Source organism: Schistocerca serialis, chromosome 7 (assembly GCF_023864345.2).
Source record: "Schistocerca serialis cubense isolate TAMUIC-IGC-003099 chromosome 7, iqSchSeri2.2, whole genome shotgun sequence".
NCBI classification, from domain to species: domain Eukaryota; kingdom Metazoa; phylum Arthropoda; class Insecta; order Orthoptera; family Acrididae; genus Schistocerca; species Schistocerca serialis.
This window is the reverse complement of record NC_064644.1, coordinates 526,397,653-526,412,057: the sequence shown is the minus strand read 5'-3', so window position 1 is coordinate 526,412,057 and position 14,405 is coordinate 526,397,653.

The following is a 14,405-nucleotide window of genomic DNA, read 5'->3' as shown; positions in this document are numbered from 1 at the left end:
AACTGAATTTATGCAGCTGCACACCCAAAATTTCACGGAACTGCTCAAATATTAACTTAATGTCAAAAAGCAGCCGAAGCCAACCCAAACATTTGCACATCACACTATGTCTACAATGAAAAACAGATTTCCCTCTAGATGTCCTGCACAGTGTTTGTTGTATGAATAGAAATGGCAGTGGAAGAGTGGAAAGTTAATGTCTGTGAAGGAGAAGTACAAGCACATTACAACGCATGTGATGGAGACCTTCAAACACCACCATCAGGAAGGTCAATATGTTAACAATGTAGGCATCAAATTGTGGGCGAAAACAGACGTGAGGAAGTTAAATTTCCCAAGATTTGACACCAGTGACAGTTTGGCCTTGCACTATAACTGTAAAAACAATATTGTAAGCTATAAAGTCATTCTTTTGTTACAGTGAAAATGTACCACAACAGAAACGACATCCACAAAATGGTAGAGGACTAGCAACAAGCAACTCCTGCGCTCATGACAGCCTACCCAGATGCAAATATCTACAAACCGACGAAGGTGGATTCAACAAGGAGAGTCTGTGGGCTACACTCTTACAACTTGAGGTTCTAAGGATATTCCAGGGGTTGTACAGTCCGTTCATGCAAGAATCCATATGTACACAGTTATTCCATTGCTTTCATAGAAAGGCAAACTTGCTCCAAAGCTGTCGTCCTTCAAGAGCCTCTTTCTTTGAGTAGTCATACACGTCAGTGCATGTTTCCAGCACTAAATTTAGTAGTCTACTCTCACTACTCCGGCAAAATGACCAAAGAACTGTTTAGGGCATTTCTACAAGAAGTGGCAGTGGAACAGATCAGTGGAGAGAAACTTCTGCTAATAATGGATTCTTACAGGCCCCACAAAGACGCTAGTATTCTTTGTGGTGTGCATGTGCAAAATAATGTACCAGAAGACAAAAATCACCATTCACATTATTCCAGCAAACACAACCTCCATTTGTACAAACTAAATCGGAGTTTTGGTTGATACTCTATCGGAATGCAACGTTTGGTGCAGATCTGAGTGTCTGACATCTGGAAGTCTGGGTATCTCCAAGAATGCCAGGGAATAAATTCCAGCTATCTCCAAGAATGCGGCACAGCTATCTCCAAGAAGGCGGCACAGCTATCTCCAAGAAAGCGGCAATTCTGGTCTTCCAAGATTTCCACAATGCTCTCCCCTGAGTTAATTTCACGGTTGAAAAAAATGTGCTCTACAGGATTAAGACCTGGAAGTCTATGGAGAGCAACACAGCACTACATGCTCTCACAGAACTATCATTTCTGCACTCCAGTTTGTACAGCTGCACAACAATTTGACAAACTTACACAATTGCCTTGATGCAGTCTTGAGCTGTTCAAAGTTGATTCTACTGGACAATTTGAAGGTACTGGCCACTGCCCTGTGTAACCAACCCAAGAATATGTAGCTTTCAATCCACAGTGTGTTAAAACTTCGGTTATGGCGCATGGCACTACACAACTAGAAATGATGAAACAACGGCAATGAATCCGTTAGCATGCACAAATGTTAGGTCCTGTTATAGTTGGCATAAAAAGTAAATAAGCCTTTTTTAAAGTTTATTCCTGTTTCTCCACTTCAAGGGGTATTACCGGGAGATTTTAACTGATATCTTCCAATACTTTATCAGTCAGACCTTTTTTTCGTAACTCAAAACTCTAAATTTCAGTTTCAACCCAATATTATGAGAGTACGAAGAAATTATTTTTTGTGAATATTTCCTAGCTTTATTTTGTAAATCATTGGATACCCTTGATTAATCATACAATTAAGATCATAATATCAAAAGGTGGCATCCATATTCATATTATGGACATAAAAAGGCCGTTTTTGGTACCAAAGTAACACATACCACAAGTAGATGATGATCATTCTTGACATACTATCCACACTTCTTATCAAATTTGGTTCTTACAGCATGACCCCATTTTCAAACTAACCAAATCAGTTATACGAACACTGTCAAGTTTTGACCCTTGCTCCCTCTTGGAAAAATTCCTGTGGATGCCCACAAGTATAGATAATATAAAAGGTTCCTAAGTTCTCCTAACACAAGCCTTTGAAGCCGTAGAAATACATCTTGCTGAGTACACTTGCAACAGGCAACTGACATGCAGTTTTTTTTATGTTAATTTGACACTACAGTAATAGTATGTGTGTTCAGAGATCAAAAAGACATGTCTTCAGAGTGGAGATTCACAGCAAACGTGCTCTGCAAGCAGCAAGTACTGTACCACCACCACCACCTCGCAGAATTGGTGGGGAAGCACATGGAGACTTGTAAAAATGAGGAAATCGATCCTGAGGGAAATGCCTAGAGAAATCCAGACTGTCTTCATATTATCTGTCACACTGCAAATCAATTACTTCCAGCTGCAAATCAGCACAACCTGGGAACTGGGAGATTTTTCATTCTCTCATTTATTTGTGTTACAAATTCTGATTTGCTACTCAATACGATTCGTGCTTTATCTCTAGACACAAACTAATCAATTTCATGAAAAACCTATAGTATACATATTTTCTTCACCACTGCTAAGAACCTCACATGCAGCTTTGTGGCTGTGATATCTACACATTTAGAGTGCTCAATGATAGGCAACAAGCTCCTAACAAAGATTTTGCAAGCTGACAATGTCATCTCCCAGAACGTGTGTACAAGCACGATTTTCTGATAAAAAGGCATAATGCATTCAGTTTCAAATACAAAGACTACAAAAGGGAATAAGGGCTTTGCTGAAGTAGTGAAAGTTTGTAACTCATCTTGAAACGTCCCCTTTTGTACTTTTTATGCATGACTGTGCTTAACCTGACACACAATATTTTGTTAGCGCAACGCAATCTGACTTTCAAAATTCCCTACAAAAGAATGGCCCTGACAAACATTAAACTATACCTTTCACAAATCACTTACCTCACAAAAATCTTCGCTGCTCAAGCTACTGCAATACAGCGAGCACCACTACTGCCAGCTAAATAAAAGATTCAAACTATGGAAGGCACTAACTACTGATAGGGATAGTTAGCAAATGAAAGATATTAATAGAGAACAAACAATGTATTTACCTTGATATCATCATATATAAATATAGCAGTTCATGACAAATTTCAAAACTCCGCCATCTCTCTCCCCACATCCACCACTGCTGGCGGCTCACCTCCAACTGCGCAACGCTACGCGCTGTTCACAGCCAGCTGCCGCTGCCCAACACTACAATGGCGAGTATTACAACAATGCAAAGCAGACACAGACTGCCCACAGCACAGCCAGTGATTTTCATACAGAGGTGGCGTTACCAATGAAAAAACCTAAACAGCCTACTTACATAGCCCCCATGCTCCCCACAAAAATTTTTACAAATAGGATTGGGCAGTGGCCAATACAGAATTGAAAAAAATTTTTCATAATTACAATAACAAAGATATCAAATGCACACACTTATTGATGCAACGTTGGTCAAAAGCTCAAATTTTCTCACAGTCCATAAAGACAGTCCTAATCATACATAACAGTAGAATAGCAGTGTTTTTCTCAAAGTCTGAGCAGTAAAAGAAAATGCACACGGAAGTAGTGGATTTCCATGCAGTCTTGAAGAAGTAGTGTTGTCCTTCCAACGGAAAGACAGTGCTGACTCTCGACATGCTGACAGGTAATGGGCCACAACAGAGCAAACCCACTGCAGAGTCAGTCGAAGTTTTGATGAATATTGGTAGGTAGGTCATCACAGAGCAGACCCACTGTAGTCCTGGTAGAGATTACGGTATTGGTGGGCCACCAGAGGTGCAGACCCACTGCAGTCCTTGTAGAAATAATGGTACTGATGGATCATCAAAGATGTAGACCCACTGTAGTCCTTGTAGAGATAATGGTATTGGTGGGCCACCAGAGGTGCAGACCCACTGTAGTCCTTGTAGAGATGACCAGCAGCCATCTGTTGCGATTGTGCAGGTGCACATTCACCATCGAAGAGTCTTGCGGAGAATATAGCAAGTCCATAAACCACCACTTGTGCACTCACAAAGTTTTTGAAATTGTTCTTAGAACCAGCAATGCTGTTATCCAGTCCCTTGCTGAATTATTAACACACGTGCAAACACTAACAGTCCCTACTTCTCACATATTGTCCATATACTATGACCAACAGAAACGTGTGCAGTGAAATGTAACTTAATTTGAAGAACTGGTAACAATTACAATTTGGTAACATAAAAATACAATAACAAAGGTACAGAATACATTATTAAAAACATAACAATACAGATAACATCTGTAGTACAGGCTTTACAAAAGAATCGAACTAACATATACATCAGTGGAATTATGACATGAGTACATACATAAAAGATCACAATAACTTTTGAAACATCAACTTCACACATGAGCATTAAAACAAAACAGAATTAATAATATCTAACATCTTTACAAAGTAAATAACATATTATTAATGCCAATTATATTCGAGGATAACAGTAGTCCTCATCATAGTGAATGTAGCTTAATATTAAAAGAAGAAAAAATTCTATGAAACTACACAGAGACAGGAAGAAAACAAATACACAAGGGTACACAAACACATAGTGGGATAACACCAATAGGAAAGGACAGGGTTCGTTTTCAGTGTAACATTTGGTACTGCAGTCCAACCCAAAACTTCATATATCTTTCCTCTTATTTCATCCTTTGTTTCCATCAAAAAAATTCTATCTAAGCATGCTTTCTGTATTTATATGTTCACACATTTCTTACCTCAACATTTATTTCCAAGAAAATCCTACCTAAACCTGTTTTCTCAATGCATTTCTTCCAATTCATCGCAACTCATTCTCTTAGAGACTACCCCCTCTTAAGCTAACTTAAATCTACTGAGCTCAGATGCTAAACTAAGGGACGAGGCAATGCAGCATCACATAACAAATCAACACAAACAGCAATGCAAAAAAATGCAAATTGGCAAAGCTAGCCGCATAAATGAGCAAAAGTCAAATTCAATAACACTATGCCTGGCAAACAGCAGCAACTTATACCTAAACATGACATAGCGCAAGCAGAAAAAATATTACACTAAAATGGCCATGTCTAATACCTATGTCACATCTTAACATTAGAGTGATGCATCACAATTTATTCTACAAAAGAAATTACCAAGTACTTGAAAAGAAAATTATGTGTTACTGTTACTAGTTCCTTCTTATTGTTCTTTCCTTTCCAAGTGCTCCTTTTTTAAAGAATGTGGATCATAAAATAATTATTTAATAGATCTGTTGACAGAAAGTGTTCACATTAGCAAATGCATCTAAGTTTATTTTATAAAACTAATGCTGTAACACAGCTGGAAAACAGATATCAAATGAAATAAGCAACTATGAAAAGCAAAGCATAAAAATATCATTCAGTAGTCATGTGACATTTCATAAGTTAGTAGCTCTCAACTCTCGTAGAAAGACACTTGTCATTATAATGGCCTCCCCTTTTTTTTTTTCTACCTGTGCCGCTGAAGGCTAATGGCTTTTTTTCGGGCGGCTGTCGCCCAGGTGGGTGCCCGCGACGCATTACGTGCAGGTGGTCACTTAACTTTCTTACGGAAATATTTACGACAGCAGTTTCCGCTACAGTGACAGTCTCACATAAAAACATTTCACAGGTCAAGAATTTGCGTTACAAATCTGTAGAAACAAAATGCTATTGATATAACAGTGTCCAAAAAATTTTCGTCTGCATTGTAATACATTCACGCATATACACACACACATTTCATAACTCTTAAAGTACGATTCTTGGTTTCCAACAACCTTTTCCACAAATCAGAGTCCCTAAACACTACTCATTATTCCTTACCTTATTCGTCGACACTTCTTCAGTATTTCATCATAAGAAATACGTAGCATAATAAACATTCCTCAACAACATAATACACATCGTCGTCGTAATAATAACATCATAACACCTCAGTCAAATCTCAAAATCGTCGTAGCTTCCTCCAATAATTAAAAAAAATTCTCTGCTCATGTCAAAAGTGTCATCTGCCACAAATGTACTTTAAAAATCATGAATCCATACAAAATACATCATTCAAAGCTCTCATAGTATCACAATGATTCCGAAAAAATATGAAGAGTTCACACAGTACAGACAAAATACAGTTTCGTAAGTGTGAAGTTATCCAACGGTGTAATTACGTAAACATGTGTCACTGACGTAGTAAAAAACATGTTTATCTCTCAGTTAAATGATCAGATCGCTGTGTAATCTATGTTTTAGAGAAATATGGTACCGATGTGTAAAGTTGTATAAGCAAATACCATATTAGCTAGGGTTCCTTGTGCTTGCCAAATACATGGTACACAAAGTAGGCGTATACCCCCCTGAGGATTAATGTAATTATACCCTCAGGTGTTACAGATTACAACAATGGAATGAAATGTATTACGGAAAACCTTTGTATCATTGTCCTTGAAATATCTTTAAAAATAAATGATTTAAGTACAAAATTAATCACTCAAACACATGTACTGTAGCGCTAAACATGCGTCTTGCTGTAAGATAATCTCTGTGGAAGTGTCGTAGTTATCGTCCCCCAAAGCTAAGTTCTGCAGAAGTCAATGTACTGACCTCATGATAAACAAAGTGAAATGCTTTGCGTATAGATATCATACTTATTACGCTTATTGCCGTGATGAAGAAAGTAGTGTGCTGTAACATATTGTTGTGCTACAGAAAAGGCTGTCTCCTTGTAGCTATACCATAAAAGTTACTACTAAAACATGTATTACTTTCCAGAATAATACAGAAAAACTGTGCAGATATAAAACAGAAACACCGCAAAATCAACATTGTAAATTGTCACTCATTAGTAGCGTTGTGATAAAATCGTGTAGCTGTCACATAAACTAACTATTGTCTCATCTGGTATCTCACAGAAAGTACTTTAAATCCGGAATGTATTTTCAAGTAAACCAAAATGTTGCATTAAAATCTCATTAGCAGTACTGGTAAATGTTCTAAGTATGTGAGCCTTATAGTCGTTACGTAATCGTGCAACAAACAAGCAAGAATGCACACACACAATAACACTGTGTCGTCTGTCCACAATAACAATGCATTCGTAATTTCTGTTTAAATAATTTCTCTTGGTTCTTGGCTGGATATTTAACTTCAAACATTGTTGCATGGTAACAGTTTCTAAAGCATACTAGTAACGTGAAGTGAAACGTTTTATGGCAAAGACAAAGTTAAAAGACAGATTATCTGTCAATAAATGGTTTTACATGTGAAATGTGGTGTAAACCTTTACTCTTCCTAGTACGCAGAGTTTCAACTTCAACACAATTATCATGTGGTATACGTCGGATTCTGTAAGGTCCATTGTAAACTAGAAAGAATTTGTGACTCAAGTGTTTCTTCTTATGTGACAATGAATGAGCTTTAATGAAACTTTCTGACCAATATACAATTTCTTTGCATTTGCTTTACCGTTTAGTTTTCTCCTTTTGTCTGCTGCAGATTTTATATTTTTAAGAGCCAAATCAATTATGTCTTTGTGTCGAAGTTTACGTGTATTTGGGAAAGGTACAAGCTCTCTGATTCTGTTCGGTGGTTCTTCATTCTTTAGTACAAGAGTAGGTGGTAAAGCAGTGGAATCATGAGGCATTTCATTCAGCACATTTTGAAATAAGTGTAAATATCTGTCCCAATGCTGATGCTTTCTGTGACAATAAAGTCTGCAAAGCTTATTGATTTCTTTCATAATCCGTTCAGACGGGTTACAATGTGGTGAGTACAATGAAATAAAAACAGGCTTGATTTTATGGTTGCGAAGCATGCGTGACCAAACAGCAGATCTGAATTGCGGTCCGTTATCTGAAATGACTTTACTAACGTGTCCAACTTCACGTAACAAATTTTTAACAAAGGCGTTGGATACAGACCGTCCAGTGGCTTTACGTAACGGTGTGAAAGAAACAAATTTTGAAGTAAGTTCAACAGCGACTAGAACGTACAAAAATCCATTAGATGTTCTGACAAGCGGTCCCAAGAGATCAACAGCAGCAAATTCTTTTAATTTAGAAGGAATGATAGGAAACAGCGGAGCACTATGGGAGATAGTAGATGGTTTCGCCTTTTGACAAAGTTTACAAATAGACAAGACTCTTCGAATTCTTTTTTCCATATTGTTAAAATAACAAGTCGTTCGAAGAATATGATAACATTTTCGTGGACCAAAATGTGCGTAGCTGAAATGAATGTACCAAATGAGCTTATTAACAAAATCGTCAGGAATGCAAAGTACCCATAGCTTGTCATCAACAGTGCAGCGTTTGAACAGTATGTTGTTTCTAACCAGATAATAATGCCGAATCTGTGTGTGTGTCTTTTCATGCCATTTGCTCTTGATGTCTTTCCAAATCGGATCTTTATCTTGTTCATGAGCAATGTCCTTTAAAGATGTGGTGATGAAGTTTTCAAAGGCGACTTTCTGAATGTAAAGAATACTGAAATTTTTCTCGAGGTTGCCTTCTGTGTTACTTTTCTCAAGCCCAGCCGGTGCGCGTGACAGTGCGTCCGCAACAATGTTCTCCTTGCCGGGAATGTAGACTATTGTGAAACGGAATTCTTGCAGAAACAATGCCCAACGTTTTAACCTGTCATGATTTAATTTTGAGGACATAAGAAATTGTAATGCACGATGATCACTGTATACTTTTACGTGCTTACCAGAAAGAAAGAAACGGAATTTGTTAAATGCCCAAACAATAGCTAAAGCTTCTAATTCAGTAACGGAATAATTTTTTTAAGATTTTGTTAGCACTCGGCTAGCAAAAGCAATGGTTTTCTGAACGGTAGTGTCATTTTCTATGGCTTCTTGAAATAAATGGGCACCAAGACCGACTTTAGAAGAATCCGTGCTAAGGCAGAAATCTTGTGACAGATCTGGATGAGCTAAGATTGGCGCGTGAAGTAACGCTTCTTTCAAAGAATTGAATTCCAATTGTGCTTGTTCGTCCCAGTTCCAAATAGTATTTTTTCCAGTGAGAGAACAAAGTTTTGGTGTAACAAGAATTTGCATATTCAGAAAACGACGGTAAAAATTTACGAGACCTAGAAAACTGCGGACTTGTCTTTTTGTAGATGGAACTGGAATGGCTCTGATTGCTTCTAACTTTTCAGGATCCGGCTGAATGCCTTCAGAAGAAATAATATGTCCCAAAAACTTCACTTTTGTCCTACCGAATTCAGACTTTTCCAAGTTAACTGTAATTCCAGATTCTGCAAAAATATGTAACAAACTGTTGAGAATGCGATTATGTTGTTCCCATGAAGCTTCTGCTATCAGAATATCGTCCACATATAAGGTGATGTGACGTTTTAAGAACTCAGGTAATATGGAATTTAACCCACGAATGAATGCTGCCGAAGAAATGTTCAAACCAAAGGGAAGTTTCCGAAACTGATAACAAACGCCGAAACAAAGGAAAGCTGTGTATTTTCTGCATTCTGGATGAAGTTCGATCTGATAAAAGCTGGATCTGAGATCAATGGAAGACAACACTTTTACACCATTAAAATTTTGAAGAAGTTCTTCCATCGTCTGCGGCCTGTCTGTTTCAGGAATAATGATAGTATTGATTTGTCTCGAATCTAAGACAAGTCTGATCAATCCATTTTTCTTCTCAACAACATGTAACGGATTGTTGTATGAGCTTACTGCAGGCTCAATAATGCCCTCGTCAAGCATAGATTGTATTTCTGTTCTAACACGGTCCCTATAATGTGCTGGAATTACGTATGGTCTAACACAAAATTTAGTATGCTCACGAACACGAAATTGGTATTGAAATCCCTTGATTGTTCCTGTTTTGTGAGTAAAAACTGTGGAATGTGCTTGTAAAATTTCAAAAAGGTCCTGCCTATCAGTGTCATTACAATTCTCAATTGCTTGAATTTTATTCTGAATTAACTCATTAATTTCAAATATGCCGTCGATGTCATCCCTGTCAGTACTTGCAGAGTGATTGTTAGTGTCAAGTTCCGTCGAAAATTCCGAACTGTTGTCTAACAGAAGGTAAAGCCGATTAATTTCCTCGTCATGGTTTGAGAGCCAATCTTCAAATTTCAAAGCTACTGACTTACCTTCTTTTTCTAAACTTATTTCAGCATCGTGAAAGCTTAAGATTGCTTTGTATTCATTTAAAAAGTCTACTCCCAGTATAATTTCCGTCGACAATAATGGAACAATAAGAAAGTTCATAGAGAAGCTGTGGCTTTGACAAAAGAATTCTAGGTTGGTTTGTTGGCGTACATCTACACTTTTTCCAAAGATTGCACCTTGCAATTTAATCTTACGTAACGGAAGTGTGGGGCAATCGTTCGATTTGTTGCACTTGCTAAAGGCTGTTTCACTGATTACTGAAATGGGACTGCCAGAGTCAAGTACTGCCGTAAATTTTACGTCATTTACTGTAATGTGAATCACAGGATATGCAATGTTGTTATGTTTTACGTCGTGTTCTTGGAGTAAGATGTCCCTAATGTCTTCCATTTTTACGTAATTACTAGCTACGGCAGCTGCGTCGTCAGTTTCATAAGTACGTATTGTGGCTGCCAGCTGAGTGAGTCATTGCCTATTGTCTCTTTGTTGGCGCGCGTCGTTATTGGGATTTGGAGACCTAACTTCTACAAATTCATCGTGACGAGAGTGCTCTGCTCTGTTTAAATCTCGCCAGTTCTGATGCAATTCAGGTCTGTCGTTACGATCATATCGTCTGTCGTCATGTCGGTAGATTTGATAGTATCTTTCTTGTCGGTCACGTGGTGGAGAATTTCTCCCTGAATCGTAACTGTGCGCTGGACCGTTGCGTCTGAAGTTATTCTGTCACCCTTGATAATAATTATTTTGGTTCCCATATTGTCTGTTTCTCTGATTGTCTCTGTGATAGTCATTACTGCGGAGAGGTGATCTTTCCCTGTAATTATTACTACTCTGCCAACGGTTGTCATACGGGTGGTGTCTGTTTTGGTCACGATATGTGTTGTGAGAATAGCCTTGTCGTGTCCAGTTATTATTTCTTTCATCGTGGAATTGTGACAGATGTGACCTGTAATTGTTGTGCTCCTGTTTCCGCGTTCCCCGATTGTCAGTGTCAATTTCCAGTTCTTGTAACAGACCCTGAAATGCTTCAATGTCATCTTTGCAACGTCCTGCTAAAATAATATGTCGTAAATGTTCAGGCAATTTGAGTAAGCAAATGCGGATGAGTTCTGAGGGGCTGTATGGGTTTGAAAGATATTGATTCTTATGCAACATGTCTTCAAAATATTTGACAAGACTGGAAAATTCAGATTGTTCAAAGTGTTTCATCATCATGATGCTATGTTTTACACGGTCTTGTGTAGCTTGAGACCAATACGCTGAGAGGAAGGCATGATAAAAATCTCCTTCACTGTGACAATCGTGAATGACCGATCGCATTCTTACACCTGGTTCATTCTCTAAGTAGCCACACATAAATTCTAACCTGTGCTCCAATGACCAGTTGGGAGGGAAACAATGAGAGAATTGATGGAGCCACGCTTGTGGATGAATGTCGTTGGCAGAATTCTTAAACGTTTTGAATTTACGTGTAGTAATGAACAGCTTATAGTCAAAATCATCGTGTCGGCGAGTAGCATCTCGGTCATAGTTACGTCGTGTCGACGGTTCCATCTCAAAATTCGGTGTACCTTGCCAATTTCTTTCATAATTACCGAAATGCCCTGTGTTATTATTTTGTGGCTTTTGCGTATTTCTAAGTTCCTCTTCCCGTGTTGGAGCGCGAGTGTCTTCTGAAATACGTAATTCTTGTATTACCTGTGTCAGCTGATCTTGTACTTCCCGGATTTCTCTTTGGTGTTGCGTATCAATTTGATTCAGATTTTGTTTCAGTTTCCTAATTTGTTCGCTCTGTTCTGTGTCATTAAAGACTACCGGTTTTGCGTCATTCAGATTATCATCTACCTTCGTAGAAAATTATTTAGCTGATCCGAAAGTTCAACTACTTTCTCTGATAATGAACACATTTCCTCAGTGTGTTTTTCTGAACCAAGTTTCAGAGTGTCCATTTGTGTTGAAATCGAATCTACTGTGTCCTTTAAGTTATCCTGAGTTTTTGCAAGTCGCGTAACCGAATCGGTAGATGCAACTGAGTCAAATTTAGCTTGCAAGGTCTCATGATTTTCATGAACAATAATTTGCAGTTCTTTTATGGCTGCTTCGTGATTCTGTAATGCATTTTCATGCCGCGAAAAAATAGGTTGAAAATGCTCACAAATTTGTGTTTTTACGTCATTACAGACTTTTTGACATTTCGATTCAATGTTATGTAACTCAGTACTTAAGTCTTCACGTGTTTGTTCAAGAGTTTGTTCCAATGAGTCTAATTTTTTAAGATTTTGTTCGACTGTGTCTAACTTTTTGAGATTTTGTTCCACTGTGTCTAACTTTTTAAGATTTTGTTCCACTGTGTCTAACTTTCGAAGATTTTGTTCCATTGTGTCTAACTTTTGAAGCTTTTGCTGTGTTTGTCCCATTTGCTGTATTAATTGTAATAACAATGCACTGGTGTCTGGAACATGTTCCTCAGTGCTTTTCGGCAGTGAATTTGCACCGGCAACATTCACATTTTGACAAGCAGAAAATGTGTCTTGACTTATTTGAGAAAACGGTGAGGAACCAAAACCTGAATCTACAGTATTTGCGAGATTGTTTCCTGTCATTTCGGATTCCTGAGGCGAGCTGTTGCCGACCGATCGTTCGATAATGCGTCCCTCTTCACTAATTGTTTCACTGTCCACGCCATTGTTTGCCGCCCGCTCCATTTCCCTATGCACAGTTACCAAATTACTACTTTGAATGTCTGTTAATTCATTACTCTGCGGCGCTAACACACTGCTTTCGTCTTCACTGTCATTTCTCAGTTTACTTTGGAGCCTAGTATTACGTTTTTCACACGCCATTATTGTCACAATATTTCACACGACAACACAGAAAAGCACAATTTGAAGAGCAAAAATAAGAGAACACATTAACATAACACTGAAAAAATATCTAGTTAATTGCACGCGCTGCTGAGAAATACTTGGTGTAAAACTGCATGCATGCTACAACTGTTTTACTGTACCACAATGAAAGACTGCAACTACAAAGGAAATTCTCTCTATAATTACGCGCTAGCAATAAACAAAATCTACACTAATTACACAAACTACAAGAAAAAAATCAGAAGATTCCAGTGAGGTATCCTAGGCTAAGGGTCGACATATGAAACGTCCCCTTTTGTACTTTTTATGCATGACTGTGCTTAACCTGACACACAATATTTTGTTAGCGCAACGCAATCTGACTTTCAAAATTCCCTACAAAAGAATGGCCCTGACAAACATTAAACTATACCTTTCACAAATCACTTACCTCACAAAAATCTTCGCTGCTCAAGCTACTGCAATACAGCGAGCGCCACTACTGCCAGCTAAATAAAAGATTCAAACTATGGAAGGCACTAACTACTGATAGGGATAGTTAGCAAATGAAAGATATTAATAGAGAACAAACAATGTATTTACCTTGATATCATCATATATAAATATAGCAGTTCATGACAAATTTCAAAACTCCGCCATATCTCTCCCCACATCCACCACTGCTGGCGGCTCACCTCCAACTGCGCAACGCTACGCGCTGTTCACAGCCAGCTGCCGCTGCCCAACACTACAATGGCGAGTATTACAACAATGCAAAGCAGACACAGACTGCCCACAGCACAGCCAGTGATTTTCATACAGAGGTGGCGTTACCAATGAAAAAACCTAAACAGCCTACTTACAATCTGAACTGCACACTCATTTGATTGTAATTATGAACTTCTGCAATTATTCAGCCTCTTACGATACACTAAACTTCTGCAAATCCTTTCTGTTTAAAGAGGTAAGATTGTTCGCACTATGAATTGAAATGCAAAGACTTGGTGTTAATGCCAACTCACCATTGCTACTAAAAAGCAAAACTGTCAAAACTGACTCTCCACATTTCACAGTTGGCAGTTCTCCAGTGTTGTCACAAGAACATGATGTGTGCACAGTGCCTTCAGTCCTCCCATACTGCTACTGGCCTCCTTGTCAACAGAAACCCGAGTCTGTGTGAGTGCTCAAAATGAGCGAGTTTTAAGTCTTGCCCTATAGCAATTGTTGTTGTTGTGTTGTTGTTGTTGTTGTTGTTGTTGTTGTTGTCGTCGTCGTCTTCAGTCCTGAGACTGGTTTGATGCAGCTCTCCATGCTACTCTATCCTGTGAAAGCTTCATCATCTCCCAGAATCTACTACAGCCTACATCCTTCT